Below are 5,597 nucleotides of genomic sequence, written 5' to 3'. Positions count from 1 at the left end.
CCCGGTGTGGGCCATTCTAGAATATTCTATGTGGTTATTACCCACTGGTGTGATGATGCCATTGGGCACCCCGCCCTCCTGGGAGAGGTGTGACCCTAACTCACAGCCAGTTATGCCCCCTTGACTCAGTCTTAGCAGCTGAGACCATTGGTGCTGGAGTCAGACAGACCCCAGCCCCCAGCCCTGCCTTGTCTCCTTCCAGCTGCCTGACCTTGGGATTCCCCCACAGATGTTGACACTAACCCCCCAGGGCCCTTGTGATCATGGCTGGTAACATATGTCCAGCACCAGTAGTTGCTCAGTTATGAAAGCTTCATCTATGCAGGGGGCACGTAGTTCACCACCCAGACCCTCCCTCCGGGGGCGCGGCATTCACAGCTGCAGCCGCTGATGGCTCCCAGCTGCATCTCCCCAGGCATTGACTTGGCTAAAGGGAGCCTCCATGACAAGGCCATTCCCTCCCAAAGGGAAGCCTGCATCCCATGACTGGTCAGTGCATGGATGTACAGGGCTGGCCCGCAGGCCTCAGTTCAGGCTGTGTCTGCAGGGCCCTCCTGGATCAGGATTCCCCATATCAGCTGAGGTCCCCACCATGGCTCCATTGCAGATTGACCTCTCCCTCTATCCGATCCGGCATCCTTCACTCTGGCTGGAGCTGTCCCCAGTCAACCCCCTGCACACAGGAGCCCAGCCTAAGGAAGTAAGTTATTTATTATCATCTAGGTCCTTCTACTTGTAAACCCAGAGGCTTCACATCCCTGGCAGGGGGGGAGATGTGATTCAAATCACACACTGTATTGGGCAGGTTTTGCTGCAGTTAAGCAATGCTGATCTTTGCAGCAAGAAATATTATTTCAATAAAATACCTAGGAATAAACCTACCTAAGCAGACAAAAGGCCTGTACTCAGAAAACTATAGGATACTGATGAAAGAAATCAAAGACACAAAAACAGATGTTCTTGGATTGGAAGAATCAATATTGTGAAAATTACTATACTATCCAAAGCAATCTACAGATTCAATGCAATCCCTATCAAATTACCAATGGCATTTTTCACAGAATTAGAACAAAAAAATTTACAGTTTGTATGGAAACACAGAAGACCCCAAATAGCCAAAGCAATCTTGAGAAGGAAAAACGTAGCTGGAGGGTTTAAGCTCCCTGACTTCAGACTACACTACAATATACTACTACTGTAGATTACTACTACAGTAATCAAGACAGTATGGTACTGGCACAGAAACAGGAATATAGATCAATGGAACAGGATAGAAAGCCCAGAGACAAACCCACACACCTATGGTCACCTAATCTATGACAAAGGAGGCAAGAATATACAATGGAGAAAAGACAGTCTCTTCAATAACTGGTGCTGGGGAAACTGGACAGCTACATGTTAAAGAATGAAATTAGAACACTTCCTAATACCATACACAAAAATAAACTCAAAATGGATTAAAGGGGCTTCCCTGGTGGCGCAGTGGTTGAGAGTCCGCCTGCCGATGCAGGGGACACGGGTTTGTGCCCCGGTCCGGGAGTATCCCACATGCCGCGGAGCGGCTAGGCCCGTGAGCCATGGCCGCTGAGCCTGCGCGTCCGGAGCCTGTGCTCCGCAACAGGAGCGACCACAACAGTGAGAGGCCCGTGTACCGCAAAAACAAAACAAAACAAACAAACAAAAACAAACAAACAAACCAAAAAATGGATTAAAGGCCTAAATGTAAGGCCAGACACTATAAAACTCTTAGAGGAAAACGTAGGCAGAACACTCTTTGACATATATCACAGCAAGATCTCTTTTGACCCACCTCCTAGAGTAATGAAAATAAAAACAAAAATAAACAAAAGGGACCTAATTAAACTTAAAAGTTTTGCACAGCAAAGGCAACCATAAACAAAATAAAAAGACAACCCTCAGAATGGGAGAAAGTATTTGCAAATGAAGCAACTGACAAGGGATTAATCTCCAAAATATACAAACAGCTCATGAAGCTCAATATCAAAAATCAAACAACCTAATGAAAAAATGGGTGGAAGACCGAAATAGACATTTCTCCAAAGAAGACATACAGATGGCCAACAAACACATGAAAAGATGCTCAGCATCACTAATAATTAGAGAAATGCAAATCAAAACTACAATGAGGTATCACCTCACACCAGTCAGAATGGCCATCATCAAAAAATCTATAAACAATAAATGCTGGAGAGGATGTGGAGAAAAGGGAACCCTCCTACACTGTTGGTGGGAAAGTAAATTGATACAGACACTATGGAGAACAGTATGGAGGTTCCTCAAAAAAATAAAAATAGAACTACCATATGACCCAGCAATCCTACTCCTGGGCATATGTCCAGAGAAAACCATAATTCGAATGTGTCTAACATTCACCCCAATGTTCGTTGCAGCACTATTTACAATAGCCAGGACATGGAAGCAACCTAATGCCCATCACAGAGGAATGGATAAAGAAGCTGTGGTACATATATGCAATGGAATATTACTCAGCCATAAGAAGGAACGAAATAGTGCCTTTTGCAGAGACAGGAATAGACCTAGAGACTGTCATGCAGAGTGAAGTAAGTCAGAAAGAGAAAAACAAATATTGTGTGATATTGCTTATATGTGAAATCTAGAAAAATGGTACAGGCGAACTTAATTGCAAAGCAGAACTAGAAACACAGACGTAGAGAACAATGGACACCAAGGGGGGAGGGGGGTAGTGGGATTAATTGGGAGATTGGGATGGACATATACTACTATGTATAAAATAGATAACTAATGAGAACATACTGTATAACACAGGGAACTCTACTCAGTGCTCCGTGGTGACCTAAATGGGAAGGAAATCTAAAAATGAGGGGATATATGTATATGTATAACTGATTCATTTTGCTGCACAGCGGAAACTAACACAACACTGTAAAGCAACTATACTCCAAAAAAATTAATTTAAAAAAATAAAACAACAATTGAACTAATTTGCCAGATTAAATACATGATTCTCAGTTTAAAAAATATATATATATATATATATTGTTTCTTGCTCTCGTTCGCAAAAGCTGTGGTTCAGCTGAAATGGGCTCTGTGTGTCTTCTCATTCCGGAACCCAGAAGAAGGAGCAGCCTCTGTCCAGGACAGGACGTGCTGTTCTCCAGGTGGAGGGGAGGGGCGGGGCAGAGGAAGGAGGGAGCAAACCAGTGGTGCACATTTAAGCTGCTGCCCGGGCAGGGCACCTCCATCAGCCTAGTTCCCAGGTCAGGGGAAGGCTCGTCTCCTTCTCGGACAGCGACAGCAAAAGCTGACAGCGCGGTGCAGGAAAGTGAGGAGGGAGCCGGGGATGGTGACCACACCAACCTGAGGTCCTTCTGACATCACACGCTGCAGACCTCACCATCAGAGTCCAAGCCAGTAATATAATAGGGAGCTGTCAACGTCATTGTCATCAACGACGACATCGTCATCTTTACCTATCAACTCCACAGAGATGGAAAATAATAATTTACAGTGTTGGCTGGGGGCTATGGGTCAGGCTTGTACACTTTTAGTAAGAACATGACTTGCTCAATCTCTCTGGAGGGCAGTTCAGCAATGTGGTCTGAAGCCACAGGAAAAAGCCCATATCATTCACCAGGTATTACTCTTCCAGGAATTTAATCAGGTGGGGGACAAATATACTCATAGGAGGGACCTTATAAACAGGTTATCTGGAGTAAGTAGAAAATCGTGTGATTTTGTCACAGTCTCCCTTCCCTCCGCATCCCCGCCCTCGCCATGGTTCCCTGTGGGTGGAGCCAGCTTCTCTGCTTCACTGACCCCAGGCTTGGTCATGAGGCTGGCTTTGCACCCTGGAATGTGGGCAGAAGCGACAGTACTCGGGGTGCAGGCGATGGCCCTAAAGGCATCAGGTCCCCCCTCCTGCCCTCCACCCTCAGGGGAGATGCCGCAGGTGGTCCTGCTCTTTCCTCCTGGGCTCTGAAATGAGAGGAGAAACAGGTGGGGCAGATCCAAACCCAGCCACAGCCCAGAGACAAGCATCACCCTCATTGAAAGCCACTGAGAGGTTTGGGTTGCTTATTATGCAGCATTACCACAGCAAAAACTGACTGATAAAATGGGGGAAAATTTTAAACAACCTAGAAAGGGTGGAAAAACTTGTTTCAAATGTTTATTGTACTCTGGGCGCTTGTCAAGTGCCTTACAAATAACAGCTCAGTTAATTCTCAGAGCAACATTGTGCGGTCTGTGCAGTGTGTGAACTTAGGTTACAGATAAGAAAACTGAGGCCCCAAGAGGTTAAACAACTTGTCCAGGATTTATGACTAGTACCTGGTGGGGCCCAGCTCTGAACCCACATTGCTTGGCCCTAGTGCCCGCTGTTTAACCACACCAATAACAGAGACTTGGTTACATAAGCCATGGACTATCCAGATAGCCAACTGTTTGCAGCCATGAGAAAGATAGAGGCACATCATTTAAATGACCAGACCTTACCCTTTCCTTCTGCTGGAACTCCCACTTGGATGGCATCCACATGCCTCCCCATTCCACCCCTGAACACACCCACCTGGTGGGGTGTGGCCTGCACTTCCTGTCACGTGATCGCTACCATCTCCCCTGTGTCTACCCAAACAAGCCCTGCAGCCCAACTGTGTCTGACAGCAACCTGGAACCCACTTTGATTTATGAAAAAAGTAATAGAGCTTCCAAAGTATTAATGCTTAAACTAACCATAGGTACAAACCGCTCCCAAGCCTTTGTGTAATAGTAGTGGGTCACATCATCTTGAAGGTTATTATTTCCTGACGCAGAGAAAAAGCTGGGGGGGAGGATGGGAGGTGGGGGGAGGGATCCCAAAACTGGAAGAAAGGAAGGAAAGAGGAAACGAGGGAGGGAGGGAAGGAGGGAAGAAAAAGAAAGAATGCAAACAGAAGCAAAACAAAAATCTGGCACGGTTGGGTCCCTTTGCCTGTGTTTGCCTCGCGTGTAAATGTCATCCTAGGGTCTGTTCCTTCTGTCTGGCGTCTTCTGCTCGACATTATTTGGGAGAGTCATCGTGGCCGCTGCGTGTCTCTTCTACTTTCATTCTCAGTGCTGTGAAAATCCATTGTGTGACTATCCCAGGTTTATTTCTCCATCCACTGTGATGGACGCATGGGAGGTTTCTAGTTTGAGACGATCACGAAACTTCCAGAATGTATCTCTGCATCCTTGGTGAGCATCTGCGCACGTTTCCGCCGTGTCTACACCTAGGAACAGGATTGCTGGGTCCTATGGGGGCTGAGGTTCAGCTTGGTAAATGTGGCCAAGCAGTTTCCAAAGTGGCTGACCAGCTGTGATCCTAGCTGCCTTGTATCTGTAGTAGGGAAGCGGGTACCAGGGAGGGGAGGGTACAGACTCAAGGAGAGTGAGGGAGGCTCTGAGGCACTGATGTTTCATTTCTGGATCTGGATGCTGGGTACACGGGTGTGTGTAAGTGGTGAAAATTCATCCACTTAGGATTTCTGCATTTTTCCATATGCGTATTATACTTCAATAAGATGTTTTGGAAAAATATTTCTATAAATAAATATATTCACATGTACATAAGCACA

Source organism: Mesoplodon bidens (genome assembly GCF_964165515.1).
Source record: "Mesoplodon bidens genome assembly, chromosome: 11".
Lineage (NCBI taxonomy): Eukaryota > Metazoa > Chordata > Mammalia > Artiodactyla > Ziphiidae > Mesoplodon > Mesoplodon bidens.
This window is presented reverse-complemented; position numbering follows the sequence as displayed.